We start from the raw sequence: 16,743 nt of genomic DNA on the forward strand, positions 1-16,743 counted from the left end.
GCGACCAAACGCGTACAAAAAAACCGCATGCGTTTTCAATGTTAAATATAGGGAAAGAACGCATGCGTTTTTTTGTGCAAAAAACGCTGCAGACAAAAACGCAAGTGTGAAACCAGCGACGCTTTTTATAGCAAAAAAGTTTTTGCGTCTCCACATTTTGAGACCTATAATTTTTCCACATTTTGCTCCACAGAGTCATGTGAGGTCTTGTTTTTTGCGGGACGAGTTGACGATTTTATTGGTAACATTTTCGGACACGTGACCATTTTTGATCGCTTTTTATTCCGATTTTTGTGAGGCAGAATGACCAAAAACCAGCTATTCGTGAATTTCTTTTGGGGGAGGCGTTTATACCGTTCCGCGTTTGGTAAAATTGATAAAGCAGTTTTATTCTTCGGGTCAGTACGATTACAGCGATATCTCATTTATATCATTTTTTTATGTTTTGGCGCTTTTATACGATAAAAACTAAAATATAGAAAAAATAATTATTTTGGTATCGCTTTATTCTCAGGACTATAACTTTTTTATTTTTTTGCTGATGATGCTGTATGGCAGCTTGTTTTTTGCGGGACAAGATGACGTTTTCAGCGGTACCATGGATATTTATATCAGTCTTTTTGATCGCGTGTTATTCCACTTTTTGTTCGGCGGTATGATAATAAAGCGTTGTTTTTTGCCTCGTTTTTTTTTTTTTTTCTTACAGTGTTTACTGAAGGGGTTTACTAGTGAGGCAGTTTTATAGGTTGGGTCGTTACGGACGCGGCGATACTAAATATGTGTACTTTTATTGTTTTGTTTTTTTTTATTTAGATAAAGAAATGTATTTATTGGAATAATATATATTTTTTTATTATTATTTATTTAGGAATTTTTTTTTATTTTTTTTTTACACATGTGGGAAATTTTTTTTTTTACTTTTTTACTTTGTCCCGGGGGGGACATCACAGATCATTGATCTGGCAGTGTGCACAGCACTCTGCCAGATCGACGATCTGCTGTGCAGGGCTGCAGGCTTACCAAGTGTCTGCTCTGAGCAGACACTCGGTAAGCCACCTCCTTCCCTGCAGGACCCGGATGCCGTGGCCATCTTGGATCCGGGACCTGCAGCCAGGAAGGAGGTAGGAGACCCTCGCAGCAACGCGATCACATCGCGTTGCTCCGGGGGTCTCAGGGAAGCCCGCAGGGAGCCCCCTCCCTGCGCGATGCTTCCCTATACCGCCGGCACACCGCGATCATGTTTGATCGCGGTGTGCCGGGGGTTAATGTGCCGGGGGCGGTCCGTGACCGCTCCTGGCACATAGTGCCGGATGTCAGCTGCGATATGCAGCTGACACCCGGCTGCGATCGGCCGCGCTCCCCCCGTGAGCGCCGCTGATCGGTGATGACGTACTATCCCGTCAGCGGTCATACGGGCCCACCCCACCTCGACGGGATAGTACGTCTGATGTCAGGAAGGGGTTAAAATTACCTTTTAGTATTAAGACTTTTTAATCTGTCATACTGTGTCCAGGTCCAGAGAAATGTTTTCCCACTGGTGTGTCCATTTAATTCTTGATTGTGTGTCTGTGTAGATTCATCCTAGTTTGTAGTCTTTGCATAGTTTCCCCAATATAAACACTTCCAGGGCACCTCGTACATTGTATCATGTACACCACATTGGAGGATGTACAAGAAAAGGAACCCATGACCTTATAGTCCTGATTCGTGTTTGGTACACGGACTATATCGGTTGGTAATATGTGGGTACAAGTTTTGCATTTTTTATTGTTACAGGGGAATGTGCCAGTCACTGATGGTGATGAGAGGACACTTCTTACAAAGAGATTCCTTAAGTTAGGGGGCCGTTTGTAGGAGAGAAGTGGTAGTTCAGGGAATATGTCTTTCAATTTGTAATCTCTATATTCCATTAATTAATTAATAGATCACAGACTGCACATGAGTCAACAGTGTGATGCAGCACCAAAAAAGACAAACACCACTCTAGTATGTATTAAGAGAAGCATAGAGTCTAGATCATGTGAAGTAATTATCCCCTTCTACTCCTCCTTGGTCAGACCTCATCTGGAATACTGTTTCCAGTTCTGGGCACCACATTTTAAAAACAGACATTGAAAAACTGGAGCAAGTTCAGAGAAGAGCTACCATGATGGTGAGCGGACTGCAAAGTATGTCCTATGAGGAATGGTTAAAGGATCTGGGAATGTTTAGCTTGCAAAAAAAGAAGGCTAAGAAGTGACCCAATAGCTGTCTTCAAATATCTGAAGGAATGTCATAGTGTAGAGGGATCATCCTTATTCTAATTTTCACATGGAAACACGAGAGCAATGGGATGAAACAGAAAGGGAGAAGATACAGATTAGATATTAGAAAAATGAGTGGAACAGACTGCCACGAGAGGTGGTGAGTTCTCCTTCAGTGGAAGTCTTCAAACAGAGGCTGGACAGACATCTGTCTGAGATGGATTAGTGAATCCTGCTTTGAGCAGGGGGTTGGACATGATGACCATGTAGGTCCCTTCCAACTTTAACATTCTATGATTCCATGAAAGGTTTTATGGCAAATCGTCAGAAAGGTTTGCAAAAAACATGTTGAAAATAAAAGCCGTACATTATATACCAAAGATTTGAGAAGAATGAAACGTGAAGCGACCAGTAACCCATTATCCTCCAGTGCTGTCATATTCCAGAACTTCAACCTCCATGGAGGTGTTCAGCGCTGAAAGACATGGCCGAGGTAAAGATGGCTGAATCCTGACTACCACTGAACAAGACACAGAAGGGAACACATTAAGACTGGGCCAAGAAATATCTAAAAACTGATTTTTTTAACCCCTTCACGCCATTTTTAATTTTTTTTTTCCTCTCCTTCTTTCAAAAGCCACAACAACTTTTTTTTATTTTTCTGTCCCTATACCCGTATGAGGGCTTGTTTCTTGCAGTTGTACTTTTGAATGATACTCTTCATTTTAATATGTGAAGCACTGGAAAGCAGGAGAAAATTCAAAGTGCGATGAAATGAAAAAGTGCAATTTAGCAATTATTTTGGAGGTTTTTTATTTACCATGTTCCCTATACGTTAAATATGACTAGGTATCAGCCCTGCTATGTATAGAGAAAATTATGATCTCCTATGAATGCCAGGTGCAGGCTGGATTTCACTAGACTGACTAGAGTATCATAATGACAGGCACAGGGGTCTTCAACAGACCCCCTGGCTGTCATGACAACTGTTTAGCGCCCCACAGTCACGTCATGGATGTGCCGAAGGGAGCGTGGAATGATGCACCCGCTGCCCTCGTGTGATAAGTGTCACTGTCAGAGATTGATAGCGGGATTTAACAGCTAAGCAGCAGGCAGGGCTACGATCCACCCTCAGATGTTAGAGACACGTGATGGCTGATTAAATCAGCCGTCTTATGGGGGAAAGATGGGGGCTCGGAGTGCGAGCCTGCATCAAAGGCAGGTATCTGGCATACGACGTACCGGTACGTCATGTCAGTAAGGGGTTATAGATTTTATGGACTTATGAGATGAGAGTGACTCTTGATGGACCAGATGGATGAACCGTGGCTAGATAAGAAATGGACAAAGACCTTCACTTCAACTCAAGCACCAGCAAGGTTTAGGAGTACTGCTATTGGCTAGTATACTTAAACACGAGTTAGTTGAATATTTTTGGGATGAAATGGACTCAAAATCAACTCCCAAACCTACTGCCAGCTCTTAGAAGACACTTTCTTCAAGCAGTGGTACAGGAAAAAGTCTGCATCTTTCAATAAAACCATGACTTTTTTATGCAGGACAATGCTCCATCATATAAATTGAAGTCTTCACTCCTCGGCTACCAGTGAAGACCTTAAAGATGGAAGAATAATGATATGGCCCCTTCCTCATCTAAATCCTATTGACAACATGTGGGCTCTTCTTAAATGGGGGATTTACAATGAAGGAAAACAGTCACCTCTCTGATCAGTGTCTGGGAGACTGTGGTTGGCGCTGCCCAAAACATTGATCATCAATAGATTAGAAACTGATGAACTGCACGGATGGAAGGATTATGGCTGTTAATTGAAAAGAAGAAGGACTATATTGGTCATTGATATATTTTTGAAATGTAAGTTTGTGTATTTTGAAATGTTTGCTTATTATTCTAACCTTAACGGATGGAAACAATCAACTGAGATGAAAAAAATTTACAATTTTGAATTAGTTGCATACTAATTCTGCTCACTAATAGTTGCCCAATAATTCTGCACACTCTTACAAACGACACTTTTGGGAACAAAAAGAAAAAAGTAGTGCTGCACAGCCTCTCCACCTAGAGCGAATGACAAACAGTCCAAGCGCGGTGTATTTAAGCAAATCCTGACTTCAGTGCTGGAGGTGCTCGCATGAAAAAAGATAAACCAATCATGAAAATAAAAGAAGATTGCGATAGCACTCACCAGGTTGCGTGTGGTTCAATTCTTTATTGAAGACAAATGTTCATGACATCATATTCACGGCTCGGGGGAGTGCAGGTGGAGAGGAGGTGAGCAGGGATCGACGACGGCCGTTTCGCGCTATGAGAGCGCTTCTACGGGTCTAGCATGCTGGGAAATGACGCTGGCAGAAATAGGTGAGTCACAAATAATCACTCCCACCTCCAACCTACGCCCATATCTCTGCATACGAAGTACATCATGTGCAAAACGTAACAAATACAAAAAGTTAAAAACAATAAAAGCCCTGGACAATAATCATGAAAGACATTACAAGAACCAACTAGGAAAACTTCTTACTCTCTTAACAACTAATGCAAAAAACGATCTTACAAAGGGGTACAGATTACACCGACGCCGGGTCCTCAGGCCAGTTGGTTAGAACAATTGTCCCCAAAAGGTAACTTTCGCTGTGGCCACTGTCAGCTTTTTGTACGTTTCAGAGTTTCAGAGAGCATTTGAGATCCCTCCGCACAGGTAAAGGTGTACCCAGACTTATCCATCATGTGAGGGAAGCCCATGAGGGTAAGCCTGAGGTCCTCACTTTTGCGGGGTTAGAGAGGGTAACATTACCTGCGTGAGGAGGGGACTTACATAGACATAAGACAAGAAACCCGGTGGATTATGCGCACGAGAGCCGCAGGTCCTGCCGGCTTCAATGACAGAACAGATATGTCCGTTTTTTTATAACTTCTCTTAGTTTAATTAAGTGTACCCCGTTACCCTGAATATTACTCGTACTCCCCGCATTGAATTTCCATGGCTAAATCCATACATTATTATCTGAGAGACCATTTGTTGTGCTACGGTGTAATCTGTAGCCCTTTGTAAGATCGTTTTTTGCATTAGTTGTTAAGAGAGTAAGAAGTTTTCCTAGTTGGTTCTTGTTAATGTCTTTCATGATTATTGTCCAGGGCTTTTATTGTTTTTAACTTTTTGTATTTGTTACGTTTTGCACATGATGTACTTCGTATGCAGAGATATGGGCGTAGGTTGGAGGTGGGAGTGATCATTTGTGACTCACCTATTTCTGCCAGCGTCATTTCCCAGCATGCTAGACCCGTAGAAGCGCTCTCATAGCGCGAAACGGCCGTCGTCGATCCCTGCTCACCTCCTCTCCATCTGCACTCCCCGAGCCGTGAATATGCTGTCATGAACATTTGTCTTCAATAAAGAATTGAACCACACGCAACCTGGTGAGTGCTATCGCAATCTTCTTTTATTTTCATGATTGGTTTATCTTTTTTCATGCGAGCACATCCAGCACTGAAGTCAGGATTTGCTTAAATACACCGCGCTTGGACTGTTTGTCATTCGCTCTAGGTGGAGAGGCTGTGCAGCACTACTTTTTTCTTTTTGTTCCCAATAGTAGCAATGCTTTTTGTGCTAGCACGCCTATAACCAGAGTGGCGGTGTTTGTCCCATTATATTTGTAACGGTGATTACCGTACGATGGATCCTGAAGTTACCTCAGTTTGCGTGGGATTACAAGCCGGCCGGCAGGATGTGGCTAATTACTTCAAGGAGTGTGAGCAGGTGGACCAGGTACACATGTTGAGTACCAAAGCCCTGGAATATAAGTTGATGAATTTATCTGAAAGAGAAATTCGTTTGTTTTGGATCAACAACTCTCTCCAGTCTTACATAGACAATAGTCGGGTCCCCAGAGGACTTCGAGTCTGGAAAGAAATATCTCATTTTAGCCATGATGTCACCTTCAAATCAGAATGGGAACGAATTATGTTGAAAAGCTCTCAGGAGCTATTGTCATTAGTCCTGAAATCTAATATACAGAACTATGATGTATTGAATGCAGAAATTATTAAGACTCAATCAGAATTAAAAAGCAGACTTACTGAGAACCAATGGGTATCCTTCACTAAAAAATTGGATGGGAAATTAATTCCGATTCAAGCTGAGATAAAGCAGAGAAAAAGAGATAAATTTATTCGGGACAAAAATGATTATGACTCCGGGCAGGTTTTCTCTTGGCAAAAATCACAAAAGGAGAATCAGTCATCTTTCTCCAACATGAGCCAGTCAGGCAATAAAAAACGAAAATTCAGAAAACGCAATCATTATCGCCGTAAGGACTACCTAACGACTGAGTCTGACTCAAGCTTAAGTGAAGGAGGGGCTATGAGCCTAGAACAAACGGAAGGCTCGACCTCTGAGACTTCTGTGACCGCAGTACCCCCTTTAGGAGAAGAACCCGTCGGGGGAAGAGGAAGCAGAGGCTATGTCCCCGGCTGGAGACACAAGAGAAAGAATGTCTCCTGGAGGCAGGGACATTAACATCTTCATCACCTGAGGACTGTGTCATTAATTTAACGGACCGCGTGTTAGAACCAGCGCAACTTGACTTATTAGCCAAAGGTTTAAATTACTGTATCCCAGACAGATTTGATTTTTCGGAATTTCAGATTGATTTATTTAAGGCCATACGGAAAATTCATTTATATAAGGCTTTTTTATCTGGTTCCAATAATAACACTACCCTGGAAGGTGAGCGTCCTTGCAAGATAGGACCTTTGGGTTTCCTTGCGGGGTCTACTGAAGAAGTACAGTATTAGCTAATGTTCATGACGATGCCGCTCTACTGTTGAGCTTAAATGATTCTTCTGTCACTTTGCTAAATGAGGGTTCATGTGATGATTTCACCCCCTTTGTTGGTGGTGTGCCATCGACATATATGCCACAAACCTCCCCGGGTAATATGGCCGACCTGTTTGAAACTTTAGTTTTGAAAGACATAGAAGCTTTGGTTTATAAAGAGGCACCATATAATCTGAGTGCCTCTGAAAGGACGGCTTTAAAGGAGATGGCGGGATGGTCTGATGTAATTATACGCCCGGCCGACAAAGGGGGAAAGACCGTTTTGTTGCCCAGAGATGCATACCTGTCAGAAGCTGAACGGCAGCTTTCTGATGCTGATACGTACCGTAGACTGCCTAGAGACCCCACAAATAAATTTAAAGGAAAATTACAATCATTCTTGAGGGTGTCCATGGAACGGCAAGTTATAACTCAGAAAAAAGCAGAAAAACTTTTTCCACAGTTTCCTACCAAACCATACTGGTATTATCTCCCTAAGGTACACAAATCGGTCACCCAACCCCCCGGCAGACCAATTGTGTCAGGGATGGGGTCCCTAACTGAACCTCTCTCCCAATATTTGGATTGGGTGTTGCGCCCCTTGCTCCGTTCTGTTCCGTCCTACACCAGGGACACTAATTCGTTTTTGGATTATATCCGTGATTTTGCATGGCAGCCGGGGATCTCCCTGGCGTCCATTGATGTGGTCAATCTTTATACCAGTATCCCTCAGCGATTGGGGGTTGACACCATCAGGCGTATTCTCAGTACTACTGATAGGAGTCATGCCTTCATCGACTTTGTGTGCGATGGATTGAGTTTTATACTTACCCATAACACTTTCACCTTCTTGGATATCTGGTATCTCCAGACCACTGGGACTGCCATGGGGACCCCGGTCGCATGCACTGTCGCTAATCTTTATTTAGCGGTTTTTGAGGAAGATTATGTGTATTCCGAAAGGAATGTTTTCCTGAAACACATCAGACTCTTTTTAAGGTATGTCGATGATGTCTTCCTGGTGTGGGACGGAACCGAGGAGGAGTTTGATTTGTTTGTAGATTATCTAAATGTCACCAATAATATGGGGATGCGCTTCACTTCCATTTTTGGGAGAGATAGCTTAGAATTTTTAGATGTGCTAATTACCATTCAGGATGGGGATATCTGTACATCTATTTATTGCAAACCCACTGCTTCTAATTCTGTCCTACACTTCGATAGCTTCCATCCCGCACATACAAAACGTGCCTTGCCTTACAGCCAGCTACTCCGTACACGGAGGGTTAATAGCACTCAAAGAGGGTTTGAACAACAGTCTGGGGAGCTGTGCCAAAGACTGCGTGATAGAGGTTATCCTAACACTCTTTTGCAAGTGGCTATGAATCGACTGAATGATGACCAACAGGGACGGGGAAAGGGTAGGAAAAAACCAGATGAACCACGTTTTAATTTTTGTTTCCGATATGGTCCTTTGGACCAGGCAATAAGAGCATCTATTAGAAGGCACTGGCATGTCCTGGAGCGGGACAAGGATCTCTCTGGCAGGGTGGCCGGTGGTCCTCTAATCTCTAACAAACGAAGTACACGAATTAGGGACATTATGGTCCGTAATCAGACGCCGGGTCCTCAGGCCAGTTGGTTAGAACAATTGTCCCCAAAAGGTAACTTTCGCTGTGGCCACTGTCATTTTTGTGCGAGTCATATTACCGGACGAGTCATTAATATAGGTCCCATTAGACACACTGTTCAGCAATTTATCTCTTGCAGGACAGACTATGTCGTTTATGTCATTTTCTGTCCCTGCAAGAGATTTTATGTGGGTAAAACCATACGTCAGCTTTTTGTACGTTTCAGAGAGCATTTGAGATCCATCCGCACAGGTAAAGGTGTACCCAGACTTATCCATCATGTGAGGGAAGCCCATGAGGGTAAGCCTGAGGTCCTCACTTTTGCAGGGTTAGAGAGGGTAACATTACCTGCGCGAGGAGGGGACTTACATAGGCTTTTACTAAGACAAGAAGCCCGGTGGATTATGCACACGAGAGCCGCAGGTCCTGCCGGCTTCAATGACAGAACAGATATGTCCATTTTTTTATAACTTCTCTTAGTCTAATTAAGCGTACCCCGTTACCCTGAGTATTACTCGTACTCCCCGCATTGAATTTCCATGGCTAAATCCATACATTATTATCTGACAGACCATTTGTTGTGCTACGGTGTAATCTGTAGCCCTTTGTAAGATCGTTTTTTGCATTAGTTGTTAAGAGAGTAAGAAGTTTTCCTAGTTGGTTCTTGTAATGTCTTTCATGATTATTGTCCAGGGCTTTTATTGTTTTTAACTTTTTGTATTTGTTACGTTTTGCACATGATGTACTTCATATGCAGAGATATGGGCATAGGTTGGAGGTGGGAGTGATCATTTGTGACTCACCTATTTCTGCCAGCGTCATTTCCCAGCATGCTAGACCCGTAGAAGCGCTCTCATAGCGCGAAACGGCCGTCGTCAATCCCTGCTCACCTCCTCTCCACCTCCACTCCCCCGAGCCGTGAATATGCTGTCATGAACATTTGTCTTCAATAAAGAATTGAACCACACGCAACCTTGTGAGTGCTATCGCAATCTTCTTTTATTTTCAAAACCTCACTTTTACTTTCTTAAATATTCAGGTTTCAGGTTAATTTTTCAGTTCACCTTTGGACTGACTGACAGCACTGGAGTTGTTCAATAATAAAATGAATCATTAAAAATACAAATTGCCTAATATTTGTGCACGCAATGTATGTGGTAATTGCCGGTTGAGCTTGTGGTTAGACGCCAATGAGAAATAAGGAATATTTCAGACTACCAGAGACTCCCAATATACAGTGCAGCTAAAGTAGAGTCAATCATGGAAACTTAGGCCAAATGGTGCTATGCAGCTAACACGTAAGTAACAATTAAACAACTTCCATAGATAACAGCTGACAATATATACATAATTAGGAAATGCTTGTGATTGGATAGCTCTAGATTATTCAATCTGTAAATATTATTATTTAATATTTCAATATTTGTTAAATCCTATTAATCAGGCAATATGCCATGTACAAGAGTTCTATATCTGCATGTATGTTTGGATAAGGCTTCTTTCACACTAGCGTCGGGCTCGGCCCGTCGCGGTGCGTCGGGCCGAGGTTCCCGACGCTAGCGTTGTCTCCGCCGCATAACGGGTGCAGCGGATGCATTTTTCCATCGCATCCGCTTCCCCATTGTGAGGTGCGGGGAAGTGCGGGGAGGTGGGGGCGGAGTTCCGGCCGCGCATTCGCGGTCGGAAACAGCGGACCGTCGGGAGCAAAAAACGTTACATGTAATGTTTTTTGGTCCCGACGGTCCGCCACAGCACGGCGCAACCGTCGCACGACGGTTGCGACGTGTGGCAATGCATCGCAAATGCGTCGCTAATGTTAGTCAATGCTGAAAAAACGCATCCTGCAAGCACTTTTGCAGGATGCGTTTTTTCAGCAAAACGACGCATTTGCGACGTATTGCAGTTAACGCTAGTGTGAAAGTAGCCTAAGATACATTTTTATTTTTCACTGTAATGTTAAAACACAGAAGTACCAACAACTATCAAGAAATGTATTATATATCTATATAGATCAAGATTAATTTTCATACTATTACGGGTACTCTGTGCAATATGTTTGATTACCACCACCACGTGGAGTAGGACAACCCAAACACCCTGATCATAGACACACCAGAGATTAGCACCACACCAGGGAATAAGATTAAAAATTTGCTTTTATTACATAATTATAGTAGCAACAATAAATTCATAAAAACATGTATCATATAAAATGCTAGTACGCACCACAGGACATATAAAAATGGATAAATTAGAGCAAACCCAATATTTAATTAATAGATCCCCACTAATACCGTAAAAAAAATAAAATATAACCTATGTGGTATACAGAAAGTGCTATGATTTATGTAAAAAAAAAAATATATATATATAAACCACTTAATATAAAGTGCAACGTGTTGAAGAAAATTAGATTGCACATATGCTATACATATGAATAGCAATCATAGGCGCAGCTGAAGAAAAAAAGTGCTATGTGCTAAATATTTAATATAAACTACAACGGTGCTTGCAAGCTCCCGCTACCATGAGCCTGGAAGAAGTAGTTAAAGTGACCAACATATGAACAGCAATCATAAGCCCAGCTGGAAAAAAGTGCTATGTGCCAAATAATAAACTCCAAGAATGCTTGCAAGCTCACACAACCAAGAGCCTGAAAAAAATTATAAATATACAAAGTGACCTACGTGCATAGGGGGGGATCTATAAAAAATATATCGGTCAATACCTTGGGTGGCTAGGTCCTGTGGTAGCGTCCCGACGCGCGTTTCGGACAAATTCCTTCGTCAGGGGGTGTTAGATAGAGGTCCGAGGAAAGTTTATATACTGGCGTTCCCCTATCACTGGCACCCTCGGTACTTCCGGCGCATGCGTAGTCAGGAGGATCCGGGAACCTGCGGCCACGCCCCACGTGACTGGACGTACGGGACAGAGTACCCGACGTTACAAAGGACACTGGGACGCGACAACAGACCCCAGATCGCAGACCGCGCATGCGCTCTACCCAGGAGCGCAGTATAGGAAACAACGCATTAGTGAGTGCAACTAAACTATAAGGTAACTAGTATCATAAAAAAAGGGAGTAGGTGAATACATGTATACGCCATGTCACTAGAGCTCCATATCTATATTACATAGTAGGAGCATATTGCTATATACACACACTGCACTGCAATGTTTAATTGCTCAAAACAAACATGCAGATGCATATTATGGGCGTATGCTATTTATGCTAGTAAGAATAAAGTACGGGTGTATGCTATTTATACTAACAACAATAAAATCATTCTATATGGGTATATGTAAAAGGGTATATTGCTATCACTCTCTTTCAAGCACAGAGTGAACTAGATGGTATCAACAATTTATTAATTACTATAAAAATAAGGAATATTTGTCTTTCCCCATCAAAATTAACCATTATAGAATTATAATGTACTTGTTAGAATAAAGCATAAACATCATATCAAAATACATATCAAATATAAAGTATACAACATATATATATATATATATATATATATATATATATATATATATATATATATATATACAGTATATATATATATATATATATATTTATATATACACTCACCGGCCACTTTATTAGGTACACCATGCTAGTAACGGGTTGGACCCCCTTTTGCCTTCAGAACTGCCTCAATTCTTCGTGGCATAGATTCAACAAGGTGCTGGAAGCATTCCTCAGAGATTTTGGTCCATATTGACATGATGGCATCACACAGTTGCCGCAGATTTGTCAGCTGCACATCCCAAAGCTGCTCCATACAAGGCAGGATGGATCCATGCTTTCATGTTGTTTACGCCAAATTCTGACCCTACCATCCGAATGTCGCAGCAGAAATCGAGACTCATCAGACCAAGCAACGTTTTTCCAATCTTCTACTGTCCAATTTCGATGAGCTTGTACAAATTGTAGCCTCAGTTTCCTGTTCTTAGCTGAAAGGAGTGGTACCCGGTGTGGTCTTCTGCTGCTGTAGCCCATCTGCCTCAAAGTTCGACGCACTGTGCGTTCAGAGATGCTCTTAGGCCTACCTTGGTTGTAACGGGTGGCGATTTGAGTCACTGTTGCCTTTCTATCAGCTCGAACCAGTCTGCCCATTCTCCTCTGACCTCTGGCATCAACAAGGCATTTCCGCCCACAGAACTGCCGCTCACTGGATTTTTTTTCTTTTTCGGACCATTCTCTGTAAACCCTAGAGATGGTTGTGCGTGAAAATCCCAGTAGATCAGCAGTTTCTGAAATACTCAGACCAGCCCTTCTGGCACCAACAACCATGCCACGTTCAAAGGCACTCAAATCACCTTTCTTCCCCATACTGATGCTCGGTTTGAACTGCAGGAGATTGTCTTGACCATGTCTACATGCCTAAATGCACTGAGTTGCCGCCATGTGATTGGCTGATTAGAAATTAAGTGTTAACAAGAAGTTGGACAGGTGTACCTAATAAAGTGGCCGGTGAGTGTATATATATATCCTGTTCATACCAAACATAGTACATCAAAAGTAGATCTATCCCTCTTTATCCTAATTTATACAATGTATAATATACATAATAATCATATCTATATCAAAATCTTCTCCACAGGGACTGGCGATTTCCACTTGGCTCCATATATCTCGACATGTCTCCATCCAGAACCCCAAAGCACTCACAACAATTCACAAATTAGGTAAGTGTAATCTAAAATATATATAAAAGAATAAAAATTAAAATCCAGGACCGATATAAAAACAATATATACAGAATGTGATACATAAAACTGGTTATCCATCATCATAGAAAAGGGGCAAAACTTAAATTTTCATTTAAGCCCATTGGTGAAACTGTGTTTAGAACCCAAATCCATCTTGTTTCCTTTTTTGATAGTGGTATTGTAATTGGTCCACCCCGCTCCCCATTTTTAATGGTGTCAATACCAATCACTTTAAATAATGAGGAATCACAATTGTGATAGATTCTGAAATGTTTCGGGATAGTTTTCAGAAGTGAAACATCTTCGGCTTCTTTTGCCGCTACAATTCCCAACACATGTTCACGGACACGTGTTTTGAGCTGCCTTGTGGTCATGCCCACGTATATCAGGGAACAGGGACATGTGGCATAGTAAATAACTGCCTTAGACGTGCATGTTATACTATGTCTAATTTGAAATATATTTGTGCCATCAGAATTACTAAATGTCTGTTCCCTTGCTATATTTGGGCATGCCACACATTAACCACATGGCCTACACCCCAGGACCTGTTTCGCGTTATCCAAGAAAGAAGGGGGAGTCTGATTGTGTGGATAATGACTCTTCACCAAACAATCTTTTAAGTTCTTTGCCGTCCTATACGTAATAGTGGGGTTCTCACCTATATATTTGGATAAAATAGGATCCACCTTTAAGATTCCCCAAGACTTACTCAACTGAGATCTTACCATTTCACTTTGCCCATGGTACTGTGTTATATATCTTACCACCTGGTTGGTTTTAGTTGGCTTTGTTCCATAAAGTGCTTGGTGCCGTGAAATATTTTTAGCCCGATTATAACCCTTTTTCACTGAACGTCGGCTGTACCCGCTTTCCAGGAATCTATCTCTAAGCTCAGAAGCCTGTCTTTCAAATTCAACATCCTCAGAACAAATTCTCCTCAATCGTAAGAACTGACCAATAGGGATGGAGTTGATCATTGTGGGAGGATGTGCAAATGTTGCATGCAGGAGTGAGTTTACAGCTGTCGCCTTGCGAAACATCCTAGTCTGCAAACAGTTCTCATTATTCCTGTGTATACTAACATCCAAAAACTCCATCATATTTGTGTCATATTTGTATGTTAACTTTAAATTACGAGAGTTCTGATTCAATTCTGACATAAAGTCCTTAAGAGATTCAACTGAACCCTGCCATATAAAGAATATGTCATCAATGAATCGCACCCACATTGGGATGCGATCCATTGATGACCCAGGCCCTGACATCAAAAGGTCCCTCTCCCACAACCCCAGGAACAGATTTGCATAACTGGGCGCGAAGGCCGCGCCCATTGCAGTGCCCTGGAGCTGTAGGTAGAGGGACCCCCTGAAAAGGAAGAAATTCCTTGTCAGTGAGAATTCCAGCAATTGAATAGTGAATTGTCTCATTGACACGGGCAAAATAGATGACTCCAAAAAATACTTCACGGCCCGAGTCCCGTCATTGTGCCTGATATTCGTATATAAACTTTCAACGTCACAGGACACCAACAAGGAATCTACGCCAATATATAGGCCATCCACTTTTTTTAAAAACTCATTGGTGTCCTTAATGAACGATGGAAGCTCCGCAACCAGTGGTTTTAATTTTTTGTCCACAAATTTATTTATTTTTTCTACATAATTACCACACCCTGAGATTATAGGTCTCCCAGGTGGATTACTACGATCTTTGTGGACCTTAGGTAACAAATACATAGTTGGTACTGTAGGTTCCACTACTTGAAGGGCCAAAAACAGATCCTTAGAGATCACCTTCCCCTCATAGGCATCACGAAGCATACCTAGGAGTTCACCTTGAAATTTTACCAGCGGATTAAATGTCATCTTTTTATAGCATACCTCATCCCTAAGTTGACGGAGGGCTTCTTTTTCATAGAGGCATTTGGGCCATACAACTACATTCCCACCCTTGTCAGCCGGCTTAAATATTACATCCCTCATATTTTGTAAATTTTTTAAAGCGACTTTTTCACCCATACTCAAATTATCACTCTGAGGAAATTTAGGAATTTTATCAAAGGCCTTACTCACAGTTTTCACAAAAACCTCAATTGTAGAGCAAGCTGACAAGGGTGGGAACTTACGTGATTTGGGACGGATGGACGCTGGAATCTTACCTCCTATTAATTCCTTATGTTCCTGAGCCAATTCCTCCAAGGTGGCTAGTGCCTCCTGTTCTGCCTCTGTAGGGAACAACCGTAACGTATCCTCATTATGAAATTGTAAACAAAAGTTTCCTTGCAAATAGATGCAAGTCCTTAACAGCCTCAAACTTATTGAAATTGGCCGTTGGACAAAACATCAAACCTCTCTGCAGGACATTAATTTCATTCATTGATAACACATGAGAACTTAAATTAATCACCTCAGGAGATTGTCCAAAATTTCGTTTTGCTGTTGCATATCGTGGCTCACGTTTACGTTCAGGCGTTGAAGCTGTGGTTGTAAACCCTGAGGCGGAAGAGGAGGCACCAGACATATCCACAACCGCAGTGCTAGAGGACGCTGAAAGATTCCGGCTCCTAATGTCCCCATTTTGATTATCTTTCCGCCATCTATAGATCTTTCCACTTGAGAAATCCTTCTGGTCTCGTACTAATTTATTTGTTTGGTTTATTCGGATCTCTTTTATCCATTGATCCATCAATTTTTCAAGTTGACCATCCATAGATGAAATTTGATCATTTGGTAGGCAAGCCTTGGCCTTAATAAACTCTTCATCCAGTAATTTATCCACCTCCAATAAATTCCTGGAATTATGTTTTACCAATAAATCCATCAGTTGTTTTGATGCAACATTGCATACCTCCTCCCAATTTTTGATAAATTCGTCATCATTTACTGGAAATGCTGGGGTAACATGTATGCGTAATCCCCTCGGGATCAAATGATGCTGGATGTAGTTTTCTAAAAAGGCCCTATTCCACCATGAACGGGTTCTCTTATATGCTAAGTTTTTTATTACTTTAAACATCTCCTCAAATTGTGAAGCACCAGTTGTTAAAGTTGCCACATCGTTACTTGAGAAAACCTCATTGATCTGTCCCTGCCAGGATACCTCCCTGGTTTTAAAGTCCATAATCACAGCGAAGGGGAGAAAGGCCTGTGCAAAACACAGCAAAAGTTATATAATGTTAAAACACAGAAGTACCAACAACTATCAAGAAATGTATTATATATCTATATAGATCAAGATTAATTTTCATACTATTACGGGTACTCTGTGCAATATGTGTGATTACCACCACCACGTGGAGTAGGACAACCCAAA

General features: G+C 41.8%; 1 long non-coding RNA gene across 1 annotated transcript in view; it reads right to left on the bottom strand.

Annotated features, from left to right (window-relative positions):
- The window catches only part of LOC143784664 (uncharacterized), an 85,525-nt gene extending 73,857 nt beyond the window's left edge, over positions 1-11,668 (bottom strand). The window contains exon 1 of the long non-coding RNA XR_013217871.1: positions 11,438-11,668. This is a non-coding gene — a long non-coding RNA (uncharacterized LOC143784664). The remainder of the gene's footprint in view (positions 1-11,437) is intronic.
- Between the last annotated feature and the right edge of the window lie 5,075 nt (positions 11,669-16,743).

This window comes from Ranitomeya variabilis, chromosome 1 (genome assembly GCF_051348905.1).
Source record: "Ranitomeya variabilis isolate aRanVar5 chromosome 1, aRanVar5.hap1, whole genome shotgun sequence".
Lineage (NCBI taxonomy): Eukaryota > Metazoa > Chordata > Amphibia > Anura > Dendrobatidae > Ranitomeya > Ranitomeya variabilis.